Source organism: Peromyscus leucopus, chromosome 15 (genome assembly GCF_004664715.2).
Source record: "Peromyscus leucopus breed LL Stock chromosome 15, UCI_PerLeu_2.1, whole genome shotgun sequence".
Taxonomy (NCBI): domain Eukaryota; kingdom Metazoa; phylum Chordata; class Mammalia; order Rodentia; family Cricetidae; genus Peromyscus; species Peromyscus leucopus.
In genome coordinates this window covers 17,755,590-17,776,079 of record NC_051076.1, presented here as the reverse complement: position 1 = coordinate 17,776,079, position 20,490 = coordinate 17,755,590, and the positions used below count along the sequence as shown (strand labels likewise).

Genomic DNA, 20,490 nt, shown 5'->3' with positions numbered 1-20,490 from the left:
GACCTTTGTAAACGTGATTTTATTTCAGTCATATTTTTGTAATTTATTATTTATATGTGTGTGTGAAAGAGACACACACACACTCACAGAGGTCAGAGTACACCTTTTAGAAGTTAGCTCTTTCTTTCCAGGATCAAAATCAGGTTGTGAGGTTTGGTAGCAAGTGCCTTTACCTGCTGGGCCATCTTGCAAACCCATTATCAATTTCATTCTTTTTATAAAATATATTTTATTTTTAAAAAAGTGTGTGTGTGTGGGGGGGGGGAGGAGTATGTGTGCATGCACGTGAGTACAAGTGTCTGTGGAAGCCAGAGGTACAGGGTCCCCTGGAGCTGGGAGTACAGGCAGTTTTGAGCTGCCCATGTAGGAGCTGGGAACCAAACTTGGTTCTCTGCAAGAGCAGCATATACTCTTAATTACTAAGTCATTTCTCCAGCCCCATCAATATCATTCTTAAAAGTAATCCCGAAGACTTTGTAGAATGAGACAGAATAAATACTTCAGAAGAAAATGAAGTAACCAGACCTGTTTATACAAGACACACTAACACTTAAGTGGTTTGATGAAATAATCATGACATAAAATCATTCACATATCAATGGCTTAGAAATTCACTAAAGACACAATCTGAACATCAAACCATGATAATGAATAATAAACTGAAAAAACTATACTCTGAATCTGGTGAGGGTGGAATATGGATGTAAGAGGTAAAAATATTCCTACATGTGGGTGTAAATTAAAAAGGAAATGGAGGAATAACTCTGTAGCGTAAGAAGCCTGTTAGAACCATTTGAATCAAGTGACCATAGTAACAGTCTTAAGTAACACTGAAATTGCATTACCACCTGAGAGAATACAGGGAACAGCTTTACTACTGTATCTTCAAGAAGATACAAATTAAGTCAACCAAATCACTGACCTAGGAACTTCAAAAGAGCTGGATATGGGGGCACTCACCTTTAATCCCAGCACTTGGGAGGCAGAGGCAGGTGGATCTCTGGGGGTTTGAGGCCAGCCTATGCTAAATAGTATGTTCCAGGCAAGTAAGGAATACATAGAAACTGTCTCCAAACAAAAACAAAAATCCTACAACAACAAAAACTTTTGGAAATTATAAGGGAACTAGAAGACAAAACACTGGAATAGCTAATTTAGATCAGATCTTTTACTATAAAGGACATCAGAGCAGCTGAAAAAGACAGCTAAAACTTGATAATTAAATAGTAGCAATGTGTCAGTGTTTTTGATGGTTGGTTATGTAGATAAATATCCTGGTTTACATAAAACCTATATGAATGTGTATCTGTAAGGTGACCACTTCTCAGGAAAACAGTTTTTTGTAACTTCTATGGATGATCAAGATAGTTAAAAATAAAATTTTATTTGAATAAGGCTTTACTTTATCAGTCCTTTTTTCTTTCTTTTTCTTAGAGAGGAGGTAGGGAGTTTTCCCAACAAGGCTGGCCAGATGGGAAACATCATCTTTTCCAGTTTGGCCTCAATAATTTGAAAATAAAATGCTTACAATGAGGTCATCTGTGTCAGGCTGAAAGTAGACCCTTCAGAGCAAGTGTGATTCTTGGTGAGTTCCATGCACTAGACACCTCCATGCCAGGTTCTGCAAATGTCACTGACTGAGGGACCTCTGCAGGGCTTCATACATCTTTTGATCCTGTGAGGAGAGAAAATACCACATAGTGCTGATCAATCAGTTATGGATGGGAGGTGTAACTGGCAAGCTCCTATGTGGAAGCCCCGACCCCCAGGACCTCTGAGTGTGGCTGTCCCTGGAGACAGGGTTTCTACAGAGGTGTTAGGTTAAATAAAGCAGTGATGGTGAGCCTCGGTCCCAAAGGACTGGGGTTACTGTACAAGAGGAAGTTTGCACAGAATGCACAAACGGAAGGGCTGTGAAGACAGGACCAAGAGGACACCTGTGGGGACAGAAACCTCAGAACTCTGACAAGACAGTGAGAAGACACAACCTCTATTGTTTAAGATGCCCGTCTATGGCCCTTGGTTACAGCAGCCCTGGCTGCTGGGCCCAGGAATTCTGCCTTGCTTCTGCATCTGGAGTCTGTACATGCTCCTTTCTAGGATACGTCACAGTTTCCATCATTGTCCAGGGAAGTTTGCAAACCAAGTCAAGAGATATTTGCATCTGTAAATTACCCTGAATCCAGATGGAAATAGGAACCAAAAGTAAAGGCTTCTAAAGTGTCTTAACATTCCAAGAAACTGCCAGACTGGCTCCCAACACGATGGCTACAGTTCCCAATACTTCTAGCATCACATCCTACCTCCCTTGCTGTGGCTAATCTTTCAAAGTGTTGTCCATCCAGCAAGTATGTAGTGGAAGCTCACTGTTGCCACATTGACCTTTCCAGTGTAGATGGCAACACCACTCCTGCCTGTTTATCCCAAAGAAAAACTTAAAATGTGTTCTGGTTCATTTCCAGCTATTTAGAATCCATCCTAGGGCCAGCAAGATGGTTTCGAAGATGAAAGCACTTACTGCCAGATCCAGCAGCCTGAGTTCAATCCTTAGACTCCACTGAGGGGAAACAAGAACTCTCAAGTTATCCTCTGATTTTTGTTTGCATGCTGTGGTACAGATATGCACCCCCCCACCCCCAAATAAATGTAAAAAATAAAAGAAAAATCGATCTCAAAAGTCAACTGTGCTAGGTATAATGATGGCTCACGCCTACAATCTCAACACTCAGGAGTCTCGAGCAGAGGATCATCATGAACTCAAGGCAGCCTGGGCTAGAGTGAAACCCTGTCTCAAAATCCAGAGACAGACAGAGAATGTAGCTCATTTGGCAGACTGGTTGCCTGGTATACACAAAGCCCTGTTTCAACCTCTAGCACCACATAAAGCCAAGTGTGGTGGTATATGTCTATAATCTTATCACTGGGAGGTAGGAGACAGGAGGATCAGAAATTCAAAGCTATCCTCAGCTAGACAGGAAGTTTGAGATCAGCCTGGACTGTCTCAAATACCAAAACAAACAAAAATTAAAACAACACACATCCCCCAAACATAAAGAAACAACATCAAAAACCCTGAGTAACCAAACAAAGCCAATTGCATTAAATTTCTCTTCTGGATAGGTAAAGTGGTCAGAAGCGTTAAAAATATATAATACGCCTGGTGGTGGTGGCACATGCCTTTAATTCCAGCACTCAGGAGGTAGAGCCAGGTGGACCTCTGTGAGTTCGAGGCCAGCCTGGGCTACAGAGTGAGTTCCAGGAAAGGTGCAAAGCTACACAGAGAAACCCTGTCTCGAAAAAAACCAATATAGCTATCTATCTATATATAGATATATAGATATATAGTTTTATATATATATATATATATATAATTACTTAGGCCGGGCAGAGGGCTCAGTGGATGAAGGCAGCTGCTACCAAGCCTGGTGACCTGAGTTAATCCCAGGCCCCACGTGATAGGAGAGAACTGACTCCAGCAGGTTGGCATGAGTGCATGGGCAGATGCACCAATACAAAATAAGTGTGAAAAACAAACTATATAAAACTTTGGGAGGAAAAAGAATCTCTCTCCCATACTGTAACCTCTCCTTCCGATAATGTTTCCATATACATTTTCTTTCTGGAAATACAGGCACAACTACAATTAATTATTTCACCCTTTAACAAAAAAGTATATAGAGACACATTCCTATGCTTTTTATTTAAGAATAAGTTTGGGAGATGTTTTGTGGTCTTTCAAGTAGCTATACCATTTCATCATATGAACATTAAGATTGGTCTCCTATTATATGTGGCAGAGAAGAGGAGTCTTGTGGCACATGTCTATAATCCTCCCACTTGGAAGGCTGAAGCAGGAGGAGGCTCATGAGTTTGAGGCTAGCTTAGGATACATAAAGACTATCCCTCAATAAAAGAAATAAATAAAATAAACTAATAAAATTTGTAAGTTCCTATCCACTGGTGTAATTTCCCATCTCTTTTCTAGACACTGAAGAATGTTTCTCACCTTTATTGATATAGATGGTTTTACTTTCCTGAAAGCGTCTTCAAAATGCTTATGGCTGACCTTGAGCTCACCTGTGGAAGAAATGCATCAATACACACCTCAGTATGGTCCATTAACTTGAAAGACAGGAAAAGTGAGACAGGTGATCAGATGGAACCTATTCAAGTGCATTTACTATGGCCTCTCCAGCCCTGCAGCAGTGAGAACCTCTCCATCGGTCTAAGGAAACAGGACTGCTGTTGGGAGTCACTGTCTCTCAGAAATGCTGGGATGAAAGAAAAATAGTTCAAGTCAAGCTGTGCATGCTGCTCACACGGTCAGAAATGACCAGTGTGGTCTCAGGGAGAATTAATAAGAGATTCTAAGAAGAGGTGGTCAATAGAACTAGAAATAACCAGGAACCTGTATTATTACCCAAGGGTATGTTCTTGAATACAGAGTCACACTACTGAGTAACAAAGGCTAAACATTCTCAAAGACAAGATTTACCTAAAATAAGGTAACACATGTTGCTGAGCATGTCACTGAGGTGTTACACAGCAGAGTTAGCTATGGTTTGGGTAAGGTATTAGGGCAAAGTCTCTAAAGGCCAGAGAGCTAAAACTGAAAGCCACAGCAAAGCAGAGACGGCATAATTTGTTACATGTGCACACAAACAACAAGCAGACAAATGAGTGGCAACTCCAATGCATGAGAAAAGGCCTGTAATTTTTAGTCCCCGAACATACCCTAAGAAGGTGATCAGATTCAGCTTACAAAGTAGCATATGTGATTTTGGATTTGGTGGTGTGGAGGATGGGAGCAAGGAAGATATGACAGAGTCTCATCATGTGACCCATAAATGTAAGACCCTTCTGCTTTGGTTTCTTAAGTATGAAGATTACAGGGCTGGAGAGATGGCCCAGAGTTTAAGAGCACTGGGTATTCTTCCAGATGTTCTGAGTTCAATCACCAGCAACCACATGGTGGCTCACAACCATCTGTAATGAGATCTGGTGCCCTCTTCTGGTTTGAAGACATATATGCAGACAGAACACTGTATACACAATAAATACATCTTTTTTTAAAAAAAAAGTATGAAGATTACATGTACACAGCCAAATGTGGCTCTGATTTTTGCTTATAAAATGTTGTAAGTTTGCCTATTATCATTAACTTCCAAAAGGAACAGAATACAGTTTATAAAAAGGAAGTTTCGACAACTGAATCTAAACATTATCTAGCAAACAAAACAAAAATCAAAAACACTCCCCAAAACACCTTTTCTAATAAATATATGCATGTGTGCCAATAAATCTATGCTAAGCATATGTTGCCATAACAATATTTAGCTTTAACATCTGTGGAGGTGAGCAGGAGATGACTCAGTATTAAGAGTGGATACCGCTCTTGCAGAGGACCTGAATTCAGTTCCCAGTACCCATGTCAGGGGGCTCACAACCACCTGCAACCTCAGCCCCAGGGGATCTTAATGCCCCTGTGGTCTCTGAAGGCACCTGCATTCATGTGCACATCCCTCCCTCACCCAACCCCCATAGACACACATATACACACAATTAAAAGGAGACCAGTACACATTTGAAGTTCCAATGAGTGTACATCTGTACAGTGCAAAGCACTCAGAGACACTTAGGCAAAGTAAAGGCTACTTCTGTACTGCATGTGGCTGGAATACAGGTCATAAATGAATCTTTTCTGGCCACACATACCCAAATAGTAACATCAAAAATAGTACTGAAATGTGTAGTAAACAACAAACATGTTGAAAAGGCACCATATCATCATAAAGGAATACATGGATTTTGTCGTTGGGCTATCTGGCTTTTGTGATGCTGGGGAAAGAATCCCAAGCCTTGCACATGCTAAGAAAATTCTCCATCACTGAGAGATAAAAGTTGCCATCTGATTTTATATTTCAAAGGAAAATCTTGGTATTTCTTAATTAGGTATTTCTTTTTTTTTTTTTTTTTTTTTTTTTTTTTGGTTTTTCGAGACAGGGTTTCTCTGTGTAGCTTTGCGCCTTTCCTGGAGCTCACTTGGTAGCCCAGGCTGGCCTCGAACTCACAGAGATCCGCCTGCCTCTGCCTCCCGAGTGCTGGGATTAAAGGCGTGCGCCACCAACGCCCGGCTGATTAGGTATTTCTTAATCTTTCCAATTTAGGTTGAATTTTAATAGGCAAGTGGGTTTTACCTTAGCAAAAGAATTAAGAATTAATTTTCCAAATTGTTAAGCAGCAAATCATAATGGCAGTGAGCAAACACATTTGCCTCTACCTAACCACTGTGTAACTGACAAGATACAATGCTGCTTATTAGAGAGATACTAAATAACGACTATTGTGTCAACAAGAGTTTACATAATATTCCACAACACTTCTAAAGGTCTCATCAAAACAGTCATTGTTATTACACACTGTTTTAAAAAAATGCTAGAAAAGTATCATTTTAAAGGGCAGCAGGGCTTTTAAATATCCAGAATAATAAACTAGACTGAAAAGAGATCCCAGAGAGTCTCATACCTGTTCCAACTGCACTCTTCTGTCCTGTTATTTCTTGTCTCAGGGCACAGAGGGAAGCTTCTCGGACCAAAGCAGAGAGGTCTGCACCCCTGTAATAAAAGAAGTGTTTTTGTGTATTCTTAGGTATTCTAAAAGCTGTTCAATTATAATATACTTAACAATGAGGAAAAAGGACAATGAATGATGGTGGGACAAACTGACTAGGATCAGGTATGGTGATATTTTATTTGTACTGAAATGTGATTTTATTTGTATGTTAATAAGTAAAGTTGCCTGGGGGTCAGAGCTAATAGCAAGCCATTGCAGAAGCTGGGCGGTGGTGGTACACACCTTTAATCCCAGCACTTGGTAGGCAGAGCTAAGTAGAACTCTGTGTGTTCAAGGATACAGCCAGCATTGGAGACACATGCCTTTAATCTCAATACCAACCACAGAAGACCTGGAGTTCTCTACAGACAGGCAGTGATGAGGCAGTCATGTGATTGGTTTTACAACCAATGAGAAGGCAGAGCAGAAAGTCTATATAAAGATAGGAGGAAGAAGAGGAGGAGGAGAAGGAGAAGGAGGAGGAGGAGAAGGAGGAGGAGGAGAAGGAGAAGGAAGGAGAAGGAGAAGGAGGAGGAGAAGGAGGAAGGAGAAGGAGAAGGAGGAGGAGAAGGAGGAGGAGAAGGAGGAGAGAAGGAGGAGGAGAAGGAGGAGGAGGAGAAGGAGGAGGAGGAGGGAGGAGGAGGGAGGAGGAGGAGGAGGAGGAGGAGGAGAAGAAGAAGAAGAAGAAGAAGAAGAAGAAGAAGAAGAAGAAGAAGAAGAAGAAGAAGAAGAAGAAGAAGAAGAAGGTGAACTAAAACCTTCAGGTATCAAATATTCAAGTTACCATTCAAGAATAGGTCTTGGAAGTAAGTTTACACTGTTGAGCAACAGCCCTGAAGCCCTCAATGATAAAAATACTAACTTACTTAGCTTACTTTTTTGTGGGAAGTCCAGTATTATTTGCCCTTGCTATAGAGGCAAATACCAAGTAGCAAAGGTGTTAGGGACAAACAACAGAGCTTTAAAATTACAGAGTGGCTGGAGGGTCTCAGCTAAACCACAACAAGAATAAACAAAAGCCAAAGGCAGAAGTATCAGGAGTCATGCTGCTGTTGCAGGCTCAATGTGCACATGTATGCAGAGCACACAGTCTTGCAGATTAACCTCTGTTGTACAGATGTACTTAAGGAATATGGTAGCCAGTGAGAAACACATGCTTTACATATTCTCAAAGTATAACTAACAAGGGTAACAATGTGGTCAGGGAAGCTTGAGTGCCAACAGAAACAGTCTATGTCAGGAATTCAGAATCTAAATGGACAGGCAAGCTGTCCTCTGAGAAGGAAACAGCAAGAACCAGCCAGGCACTACATAAGATGCTACACAGGAAACCTCATTAGCTTCCACAATTTCCAACAACCTGAGAAATGGGCATCCTTTTTTTTTTTTTTTTTTTTGGATGAAGATGAAGAAACAAACTATACTCCAGAGAGTTAACAGACCAGAGACTTAAATACTCACGTATAGCAATTACAGCGAAGGTCATTGCCAATTGCTTCCAAATTTACATCTTCATCCAGTGGAGGTTTGGTGCCATTCTGAATAAGAGCGAGATGTGAGTTTTGTTTGAGGCGTTAAAGACTCATATACCTCCATGCCACTGGTTCTTAATGAAAAAGAAAGGCCAATGACTAAGGGAATAGAACCAACTCCAAAATCAATGTAGAGTGCTATAGAGTTCAATAAAGGGACATCTGGAGAATTAAGAGCAATGCTGAAGTGTAAGCCTAATAAATCCTTTCCTCCCCAACTTGCTTGTTGGTCAGGGTATTTCAACACAGCAATAGAAACCCAGGGAGAAGAATGTGGTGGTTTAAAAAAAAAAAAAATGGCCCCCAAAGGGAGTGGCACTATTAGGAGGTGTAGTCTTGTGTGGAGGAAGTATGTCACTGTGGGGGTGGGCTTTGAGGTCTCTTTTCTCAAGCTTCACTCAGTGTGACAGTCAGTCAACTTCCTGTTGTCTCTGAGTCAAGATCTCGCGCTCTCAGATCAGCACCACATCTGCCTACATGCAGCCATGCTCCCTGCCATGATGATAATGAACTGAATCTCTGAACTGTAAACGAGTCACCTCAACTAAATGTTTTCATTTATGAGTTGCCATGGTCCTGGTGTCTCTTCACAGCAATAAAAACACAAACTAAGATAGAGACAGGGTTTCTCTGTGTGTCCCTGAAATGTCTTAGAACTCACTTTGTAGACTGGGTTGGATTCAAACTCAGAGGGATCTGCCTCACTTTTCCTCCACGGTGACTCTCACTGTTTTTTAAAATGCTTTGAAAAATCAAATTAGTATCTCATCTACAGAAGAGTCCTATAATTCTGTGATATAATTGGGAGGACAGAGAGGAAAGTTGTTTATGTAGTGCTAGTGATTATACCATAGTGATTTATAATGTAGAAGGACTGGAACATTCCAAGTGTCACCAAAGTGGGACAATCATCCTTGTCAACACCACCATGGTAAACATTTTCAACCATTACTGGAAGATACTGAGTTGGTGGCTGGGAGCCACCCCAGTGGGCAGGAGCTGCTATGAGAGGCTTTAATATCCAAAAGAATCTTCCACCCTAACCTCGACGGTCACACAGCACATAGAATCTCCCATATATATTTCGAATGCCATTAGAGACTTTTACCTGAAACCTGGAAGCAAAGGGAAGAGGATCACTGAGTTTGAGGCCAGCCTGGTCTACAGAGTGAGTTCCTGGATAGCCAGGGCTAAGAAAAGAGAGTTAATTATGAAGGCCAGGCATGGCAGCGCATGCCTTTAATCCTAGCATTCAGGAGGCAGACAGGTAGATCTCAGTGAGTTCAAGACCAGCCTGATCTATGTCGCAAATTCCAGGCCAGTCCAGGCTATATAGTGAGACCTTGTCTCAATAACAACAACAAAACTAACTATGCTAACTCGGAAAACAGATGTCATTATGAAGACTTCAAATTTCAATTGTGTCTCTGAATGTTCCTGATGGACCTGTATTTACTTGCTTTACTGCCTCCAAAACTTCCTACTCCATTCAGACTAGATCTGATGATCAAAGATTTAAAGACACAGGGAACATGATTACAGTGATATCTGATAGCACTGGTTAACACTAATTCCAATCCTTCATTTAGTTTACCTTCATTCTGAATAGGAAAACTGAGAATGGACAGTATGTTCAGTGATCAAAACCAGACTACTTTGGGAGATGGAGGCCTGATAAACATTTAAGCCATTGAAAAAGAGTAATCAGCTAACCTAATTACTACCTGGTGTAACTTTAAAATCAATAGGGGCAGGGCTGGAGAGATGGGTCAGTGGTTAAGAGCACTTACTCCTCTTGCAGAAGACCTGGTTCGGTTCCTAACACCCACATGAGGAGGTACAGAACTGCAGTCACTCCAGTCCCGAGGATCTGATGCCTTCTGACCTTACTGGGCAACTGCTTACATGTAGTGTGCATAAATTCATGCGGACACACACATACATAACAAAAATACAAACATAACAAAAAACCTCATTTTTTTACTTACTTTTGTGATAGTCTTCAATATGGCAACTACGGTCTGCCGGGGGAGGCAAACCTACAAAGAGTGTTTTGTCTAGCCGGCCTGGCCGCAGAATGGCAGGGTCAATGATATCTAGAGAAGAAAGAAAAACAGAAACCCCAGACAGTTGTTGTTGTTGTTTTTTAATGTGATTAGTCTTTATTAAAGTCCAATGTTCTGGGCTGGGACAGTGGCTTAGTTGGTAAAGTGTTTACAATGCAAGAATTAGGACCTAAGTTCAAATCCCCAGAACTCACATAAAAAGCAAAGCATGGCAGCAACTGCCTGTAACATCAGCACTGGAAGGGAGAGATAAGAGATCCTGGCCAGCCAATCTAGCCATAGTGAGTTCCAGGTTTAGTGAGAAATCCTGTCTCAAGAAACAAGGTGAAGACTGAGGAAGACTCCTCCATATACATGCACACACACTTGCATACAGATTTTCATGTACACATACCCCTCCTACACAAATCAAAAGCTACTATCTATCAAAACACATCCAACTGTCTTATGTTCCTTTGTGTTCCTGGAGGCTCTTAGTAGCTACAACACAGTGCTGAGTTTCATACTGCAAACAAAAAAGTGGGGTTTTTTTTTTTTGTAGCCCAGTGATTGATAGAGTACTTGTTTGGTATGCACAAGAACCTGGTTTAACTCCCAGCACTGAAAAAAAAAAAAAAATTAATTAAAAAAAAAAAAAACTAGGCAGAAAATAATTATAGACATCAAAATAGTCACATTAGACAATGAAACAGAACGGCCAAACAGTCATGAATACAACTGAAAAAGACCCGGACAATCTATCTGTAAATATATGCAGTAAACTGACACAGCAGGGTTTGCTATAAGGGAAAAAGGAGTGGATGAGATATAATAGAGCAGAGGATACACAAATGCATGAGAGGGCAAACAGGTAAACTAAGATTCATCAGTCACTCAACATAGGCCAAATCAGTACAGAAATGTTAAACATTCTTAGTTTTACAACTAAGAATAAAGAACCGGAGAGTAAGGAACTCTTAAGATGACACAAGAAACCTATTAGGAAAGATAAAATGTAATATAAATACTCAGAAGATAATTAAAGAAAATTTAATGACACTGAAGGACCTATTATTCTCTAATCTACTGAAATTAAATAAAAATCAAAATTGCTTACAGTACACAAATATGAACAGTGACATATAGCCCATTAATGAAAGAATATGCTGCTACAGAAGGCTGGAAGACAATCTTTTTGAAATCTGCTAGGAAAAAAAATGTATATGCTCAAGAAAGCTGGTGTATGACATCTTTTTTTTTTTTTTTTTTTTTTTTTTTTTTTTTGGTTTTTCGAGACAGGGTCTCTCTGTGTAGCTTTGCGCCTTTCCTGGAACTCACTTGGTAGCCCAGGCTGGCTCGAAACTCACAGAGATCCGCCTGCCTCTGCCTCCCGAGTGCTGGGATTAAAGGCGTGCGCCACCACCGCCCGGCGTGTATGACATCTTTAAATCAAGGTTTTGTCTTGAAAGACTCTATAATCTTATGATCAATCATTATTCCTGTGATAGTTTGAATAGGTATGGCCCTCATAGACTCATGTGCCATAGACAGTGGCACTATTAGGAATTGTGGCCTTGTTGGAGCAGGTGTGGCCTTGTTAGAGAAAGTGTGTCACTGTTGGGGCAGTCTTTGAGGTCTCATAGATGCTCAAGTTTACACCAAGTACAGCATACAGTTCTCCTTCTGCTATCTGTGGATCAAGATGTAGAACTCTTAGCTCCTTCTCCAGCACACACTGCCATGCTTCCCACCATGATGATAATGGACTAAACCTCTGAAACTATAAGCAAGACCCAATCATGTTTTCCTTTTCTTGGTCATGGTGTCCCTCACAGCAACAGCAACCCTAAGACAATTCCCAATACTAGTATTGTAGTATTGTAATTGCTCATGACCTGCTAACATTATCAACAACACTCAGATTGTAAGACAATCCTGCCAAGTAGGTATTTTCATCTGACAGTCACTAAGATGCAGTAATATATAGTATAGTATGTAGTATACCATACACACACACACAAACAAACAACAACCTGCGGTATACTATATATGTTGGAAAAATGTAAATGTAATCCTGGCACCTGGGAGGTCGAGGCAAGAAAATTTTGAATTTAAGGCCAGCATGGCTACATAAAAAGATTCTGTCTCAAATAAAACGAAATAAGGCAAAACCACCAAAAGGATATATATAGTCTCTGTTCCTAGTACAGAATGTTTAGAATTTTCTGAGTGACAAGAGTGTCTTTGCTGCACTAATGAGGTGACTTATCATGAGTCCCTAGATATCACTAGGATGAAGATGAGTCATAGCACAGCCCAGGAAGGGAATCAGTGTTCAAGTTTTGAACCACGCCCTGAATTCTGGGGAAAAGCCCAAATTCAATCATGTGGCCAATGAGCTAATTTAGCATGTCCCAGTGGTGGTTTGAATAAGAACGGCTCCGCAGACTCGTCTATTTGAATGCTTAGGGAGCTGTTGAAATGGGTGTGGCTTATTGAAGGAAGTGTGTCACTGGGGTGGGCTCTGAGGTTTCAAAGCCCATTCCCAGCCCAGAGTCTCTCTCTCCTTGCTACCTGTGGATCCAGATATAAAACTCGCAGCTGCCTCTTCAGCTATGTCTGCCTGTGGTGACAATGTATTCAAACTCCGACACTGTAAGCCAGCCTTTCTTTCTATAAGACTTGCCATGGTCATGGTGTCATGGTGTCTCTTCAAAGCCACAGAACACTAATACATTGTCCATAATCAAGTCCTAAGTGCTGTCAACCATAGTGATGGCTCAATGGTTAATAGCAGCTGATGGTCTTCCAGAGCAGCTGAGTTCGGATCCTAACATCCAGGCCAGGTGGCTCACAAGTGCCTGTAACTCTAGCTCCTGAGAATTTGACCAAGTCTCCTGGCTAGCAGATAGTTATCAAACATCAGAGTAGACTATGAAAGTCTGGATTGAAGGGAAGGCAAAGGGTTAAAAATATGAACAGAAATTAGAGTAAAAAAGGAAAGCTAACTTTAGCACTTTGGAAGTTTTTAGTCTTTTTTCAAATCTAACATAGAATGCTTAAGCTTGAAAACAATTTTTAAATCATAGGTAGAGGTCAATAATGGGGCAAGCCTCCAGCATAAAAATCCTTAAAAAATTATCTTAAATTTTTGGGTATAATGAAAAGTCTATTCCTTGTTTCCTATGAACTTGAGGAAAACCACAGCACACACACTCTGAGACCACTTTTAGTGTCAAAAGTGTGCATTATGCCAGGCATGGTGGTCCACGCCTGTACTCTCCTCACTCAAGAAGTTAGCTAAGGTAGGAAGACGGCTCAAGGCCAACCTACGGAGCAATATCCTGTCTCCAAAATCAAATAAACAAACCAGAAACAGTGGAGAGTGTGGTACAAGGATTCTCTGATAAGAAGACCACTTTATTAGGGTTGTTCTAGTTTGTTTCTATCGCTGTGATAAGCACTAAGAGTAAAAAATGACCAAAAGCAACTTAGGGGAAAAAAGTATTTATGTGGCTTAGACTTAATGCTGCTAATAGCTTGCTCACTGGTTCATATTCAATCAGCTTTCTCTTTTTCTAAAGATTTATTTATTTTTATTTATATGCTTTTATTTATTTTTTATTTTTATTTATTTTGTTATTTTGTTATTTGAGACAGGGTTTATCTGTGTAGCTTTGGAGCCTTTGCTGGAACTCACTCTGTAGACCAGGATGGCCTCAAACTCACAGAGATCTGCCTGGCTCTGCCTCCCGAGTGCTGGGATTAAAGGCGTGTGCCACCACTGCCCTGCTTTATTTTATATGTTTTATGAAGGTTTTCCCTGCATGTATACATGTGCACCGTGTATCTCTGGTACCCAGAGAGTAAGAGAGAGCATAGGATCCCATGAACTGGAGTTATAGATGGTTGTGAGCAGATGTAGGTGCTGGGAACTGAATCCATGTCCTCTGCAAGAGCATCAAAAGTGCCTTTAACCTCTGAGTCATCTCTCCAGCCCTAGTTTTCTTTATCTACCTGCCTAGGGAGGTTGCCTCTCATGCCAACACTCAAGATAATCTCTTACAGACATTGCCACAGATTAATCATTCAAGTCAAGTTCCTTCTATCTTCCAGGATGATGCTAGGTTATGTCAAGTTGACAGCAAAAACAACCAGCACAAAAGTCAACAGAGAAAAAACAATTTCAGGAGAATCGGAAAATAATTTTATTTATTTATTTTTATGTGCATTGGTATTTTGCCTGCATGTGTGAGGATGCTAGATCCCCCGGAACTGGAGCCACAGACAGTTGTGAGCTGCCATGTGGGTGCTGGGAATTGAACCCTCATCCTTCGGAAGGACAGCCAACACTCTTAACCACTGAGCCATCTCTCCAGCCCCCAAAAATATTTTTTTAATTTAAAAAGATTTATTATTATTATTTTATGTGTACAATGTTTTGTCTGCAAACATGCTTGCAGTGGCACAGTCTGTTATTTTGTCATTTACAGTTCTGTGCTGTTTTGTGGGTGAGTGTTCTGAACTGTTGAGCCATCTCTCCAGCCCCAGTGTTTTTTACTACAGCATACACAAATGTGGTGATATTTTGTTTGTGTTCTAACGAACAAAGCTTGCCTGGAGATCAGATCACTAGAGGTCAAGCAGTGGTGGCAGATTCCTTTAATCCCAGCACTTGGGAGAAGGAAACAGGAAGTGATATAGCTGGGCAGAGAGAGGAAGTGATAAGGTGGGGTGGAAGCAGGAACTCTCTGGTGGCTGGCTGCTCTGCTTCTCTGATCTTCCAGCTTTCACCCTGATATCTAACTCTGGGTTTTTATTAAGACCAATTAGAATTCGAGCTACACACAAGAGCTGTTTCAGGTTATATTTCACTTTATGAACTCATTTGTGTAATGTTCTTTCTTACCTGGCCTATTAGTGGCAGCCAAAATAAAAACTTGCTGACGTGTTTCCAACCCATCCATCTCCGTAAGCAGCTGATTCACCACTCGAACACTAGCACCTGTCTAATAAATAAATAAATGAATGAATGAATAAATAAATGAATAAATAAATAAATAAATAATGTCTAGTTCCATCACCTTAAACGTAAAGAAAGCAGCCTCCTTCCTCCATGTTTCCTCTGCACAGAATACATTTACTAGCCTGAATGAGAACTTTCTGTTGAAAGATTACAGTGACTGAGCAGTAGCATGAACCCAGAAGTCCCAGGTACTCAGAGGCTAAGGCAAGAGATCACTTAAGTCTAGGAATATAGGGTCAAATTGAGAAACCAAGAGGCTCTTTATAAAAATATAAAATAAAGAGAGAGAGAAAGGAACAAGGTATGGACCGGAGGAGGAAGTGAGGAAGGAAAGAAGGAAGAAAGGCAGGCAGGCAGGCAGAAGGGCACCAATGACTACTTCTTAAAGCGTCACAATATATAGATACTGTGCAAAACACAATCGTCAGTGGATTCCCCAGCAAAGCTGTTATTATTCAGTCAGCATGAAAACAAATGAAGCTTAGACGAGGTTATTTGTCTCATGTCTTAGCTCTACATAGGGAGAGAGATGAAACTCACAATGAATTGTACAATTCTGAACTATTCAGTAGTTACCATGAACCTCCATCTAGGCAAATTGAAACTCGGCTTCTGAGCGCTAGATTTCTGCCTATGTCAAGTGTCCCACATCTTTCAATGCAATACATACAGGAACATTGAGTATATTAAGATTTTTTTATCTTTTTCTTGAAATGAATGGTACAAAGTATGGCTATGAAGGGCAACACCCAAGAGAATGATTCAGGAAATAAATACAGGGTTACAGAGATATGGAAACATGGCAATAGAATACATAGACAATGAAGGAAATGAGAACGTGGTGCTATGGATGTTTCATTATTAATTGCCTTTCTTCAACATAAATTTATGTATAGACACAGCAATGTACTTAAACACATACAGATTCTTTAAAATGGGTGCATTTGTGGAGACTTATTTTAGCCATGTGGTAGTGCACGACTTTAATCCTAACACCCAAGAAGCAGAGGAAGATGGATCTCTGTGAGTTTGAGGTCAGCCTGATCTACACAGCTGTTGCAGAATATTCCTTTACACTGTGTCAAGATGTGTCACGGTGATTAGTTTAGTAAAGAGCTGAACAGCGAATAGGTAGGCAGGAAGAGGTTAGGCGGGACTTCTGGGACTCAGAGAAGAAAAAAGGGCAGGGTCACCAGCCAGATGTGGAGGAAGCAACATGAGCAGTATGGAGAGATGAGGTGATGGGTGACAGAACACAGATGAAAACACATGGGTCACTTTAAGTTCTAAGAGCTGGTGGGACAAGCCTAAGCTAAGGCTGAGCTTTCATAATTAATAAGATGTCTCCATGCTGTTGTTTGGGAGCTGGTGGTACAGAGAAAGACTTGATACACACAGTGGATTCCAGGACGGCCAGGGCTACACAAAGAAACCTTGAATTGAATAGGAAAAAAAAGGGGGAAAAAAAAAAAAGAACTCCTAGGTTCAAAAGGAAATGGTGAGGCCACACAAACGTGAAAGCATGAGTTAGGACCCGGTACCCACATCAGAGCTGAGTGGCAGCACTGGAAGGGGACGCAGACAGCGTTCACTGGCCTTGCTGACCACCAGTGGAGCTCACGTGCAGTAGGAGACCCCGTCTCAAAAGGAGTGAGTCAGATTGAAGGAGCAGGACACCTGACATCCTCCTCTGGCTGCTGTGAACACACATACATAGGCATGCACACCTGCACACAAGGAGCATACATCATACACACAACACATACATACAAAAATAAAATTTAAAAATGATCCTCCTTAACCAAGAGAAAAACTACAGAATCCAGACAGGAAGTAGACCTTAAGCTAAAATTACAATACTCTGTAACAAAATAAAGGTAAGTAATAAGACTGGAGAACTGATGTTAGCATGCAAACCCAGAAAAGGGACTAATTTCACTACATATAAGAAGCTCTAATCAAGAAGTTCCAGGAGTAAAAAGGCCAAAGTGTATCTGATATTACCAAGTAAGTTATAGATGACAAAATACAAATTTACTGAAAATGGTCAACCCTCTATGAAATCAAGAACATGTCCACAAAATATGTTTTGTTAATGTAATTGACAAAAGGTGTGGGAAATGGTTAATAAACACACTGTTCTTGGTTATTACATGCCTGACAGATTCTTTGAAATATGACCTTGTAATTACTATATTTCACTAAGTCTAATGTATATACATCTTCAGCCATGATTCATACTTCCCAAATTCTATCCCACATTACTTGTATAGATGCCCAAAGACAGCAGATACAAATGTTTGAGAAAGTTCTGTTTGTAAAAGAAACACCTAGAAGAAATATAAATATCTAAAACAAGACACTATCAAGTAAATTCTGCTATAGGTAGACTGTGGAATAGTATACAACAGGAAAAAATAAAATCAAGATAACATAGCCATACTTATATAAAAAAATCTTTACTTACTTCTCGGTCTGATCTTCGAGGGCATAAAGCATCCACTTCATCAAAAAATATCACACAGGGTGCTGAGTTCTTGGCTCGTTGAAAAACCTGCCGCACAGCACGTTCGCTCTCACCAACGTACTGAACAGATCAGAAAGTAGATAAAATGAGGACAGTTCAACCTCGGGGCTGAGTACCAGATAACAGCAGCTTTACGTTATGTAGACCCTGTGCATTTTCATACTTAGGAACAGTAAACAACTAAAGAAAGAGAGGCCATGAATTTGAGAGAGAGCAGAGGGAGAGCACAAGGGAGTGGCTGGACAGAGGAGAGGGAAGAGGTCAGATGTTGTCATCATAGTTTAATTTAAAAAGTATTAAAAAAATTGAAGTCCTAAAAAGTATTAGACTAAACCACATGCAATTGCTAGTATTAAATCATTTTGACATATAAAAACAGGCAGTTGTCCTGGATATGGTGGCACACCCTATAATCTCAGTATTTGAGAGGGTGAAGACAGACATGGAGATCACCAGTTTCAGACCAGGGTGTACAACACAGCAAAGCCGGGCGGTGGTAGCGCCTGCCTTTAATCCCAGTACTAGGGAGGCAGTGGCAGGCAGATCTCTGTGAGTTCGAGGCCAGCCTGGTCTGCAGAGCAAGATCCAGGAAAGGAACCAAAACTACACAGAGAAACCCTGTCTCAAAAAAAAAAAAAAAAAAAAAAAAAATCCCCCCCCCCAAAAAAAACCAGACAGCCTCCAGGCAGTGGTGGCGCACGCCTTTAATCTCAGTGGGGAGGCAGAGATAGGCGGATCTTTGTGAGTTAAAGTCCAGTCTGGTCTACAAAGTGAGTTCCAGAACAATCAGAGCTACACATAGAAAAAAAAACCAAACAAACAAAAGACAGTCAATTACATATTTAATCAAATATGTTGTTTTTATTTACAAAGACTAAGTAGAATATAAAATCTCTAGTTAAAAAAAATTCCATTAATTCTATTGTAGCCTAAAACTAATTTCCTATTTCTTATGTAGTAAAATACCCAGAAGTAATTGTTCCTCGTTTAACAGTATTTTGAAAACACACAAACCAAACTGATGCCTACTCTCATATATAAACAAACAAATATTCTTGCTAAAATAGGAAAAAAAATTATGTAGCAACAGTGGAGTCAGGGTGAATGCACTAGGCATATCATAGATTCATAATACCTTATTCCATGTTAAATTTAATCTAAATTTAAATAAAAACATTAAGTTCAGTCAAGGAACTATAGCAATCCATAAGTAGCAATATATCAAGACTGAGTAATAAGCATTTATATGTAAGGAAAAGGTTTTACTTTTTAGCTGGACATAAAATTTTTCTGATAGGGCTGAGAGCACAGCCGGCATGCACAAGGCCCAGACATCATTACAAGAAAAGACACGAAGTCTCCATAACTAACACTAAGCAAGAGCAGGTTTGGGTGGGGAGATAAGAGCCTGCAGTGAAAGTGTGAGTGAGGGTCTGAGGGACCCACGTGACAAAACAAGCCGGTGGCTAGAACTTACAATCCTAACACGGGAGAGGTGGACCAGGGGGATCCTTGGACTCTCGGTCCTATAATCAGACTCATTATGGTTTATCTTAATTAAAATAAGGGCAGGTGCCACACAACTTACCATATTTAATAATTCAGGCCTTTGACTGATATAAAATTTAGTCCAGACTCATTTGCCACAGCCTACCCAGAAGAAACAAAAAAAAATACAAATAAGATAAATAGGAAAAAACCCTCTTGTATTTATTGGATTGTCAAATATTGAAATATTAAGCCAGATGTGGTGGCATGTATACACCTTTAATCCCAATAATTGGGAGGCAGAGGCAGGCAACACCTTTAGGAGTTGAGGGCCTGTCTGATCTACACAATGAGTTCCAGGTCAAAGACTGAGGTCCTATCTAAAAAAAAAAAAAAAAAAAAAAAGCTATTTTAAATATCCATTAAAAATTTAAGTTGTAAGATGAACTTTAGAAAGCCACCTTGATATATTTTTAAAACATGCATTCTATTCACTGAAAAATGATTTAGGACTACATTCTAATAAAATTACCAGTGAACAACACAAGATTACACAATGTAATGGGATTTTTGGGTCAAGGTCTCATGTGGCCTATGTTGACCTCGAACTCATTGTGTAGCAGAGGATAACAAATTCCTGATCCTCCTGCCTCTAGCTCCCAAGGACTGGGATTATTGGCATGTGCAACTGTATCCATATTACCATAAACTATGAAACATCTCTATGGCAAAATATAATCCAGGCCTTAAACACCTTTTCAATTTCTTATGACCTTTACTATGTCTGTAGATGTATGTGTGGTGTGCACTTGCTTCACAGTACTCCTGTGGAGTCAGAGGACAATCTGGAGGAGTCACTTCTTTCCTTCCACATGCGGGTCCTGGGATTGAACTCAGGCCTTCAGGCTTGATGGCAAGAGCCTTAACCTGCTAGCTGGCCATCTCTTCAGCTCAGAGTATTGAAAATATTGTATTCAGGGGCTGGATAGATGGCTCAGTGGTTAAAAGCACTGGCTGCTTTCCCAGAGACAGTGAGTGTAACCCTCTGTAACTTCAGTTCCAGGGGTTCTGATGCTTTCTTTTGATCTCTGTGGACTCCAGGCACACATACAGTGCAGATGATATTAAAAAAATAAAAATAAAAAACCCGTCTCAAAAAACCAAAACAAAACCAAATAAATAAATAAATAAATAAATAAAAATATAAAAATACTATATTCAGGAATTAATACTAAGCAAGAAAGTTTAAAGACTGCTTAT

At 40.3% G+C, this 20,490-nt stretch overlaps 1 long non-coding RNA gene across 2 annotated transcripts; it reads right to left on the bottom strand.

Annotated features, from left to right (window-relative positions):
• Nucleotides 1–511: 511 nt before the first annotated feature.
• LOC119086157 lies at nt 512–19,348 on the bottom strand. 2 transcript variants are annotated; one of them, XR_005092982.1, is made up of 8 exons: nt 19,331–19,348; nt 17,683–17,802; nt 15,099–15,198; nt 10,133–10,240; nt 8,074–8,218; nt 6,526–6,614; nt 4,007–4,077; nt 512–1,675 (listed from the first exon to the last, which is right to left on the bottom strand). It is a non-coding gene; the product is annotated as an uncharacterized LOC119086157 (long non-coding RNA). The 2 variants fall into 2 exon arrangements; XR_005092981.1 differs by having other exon boundaries at nt 8,074–8,150.
• Between the last annotated feature and the right edge of the window lie 1,142 nt (nt 19,349–20,490).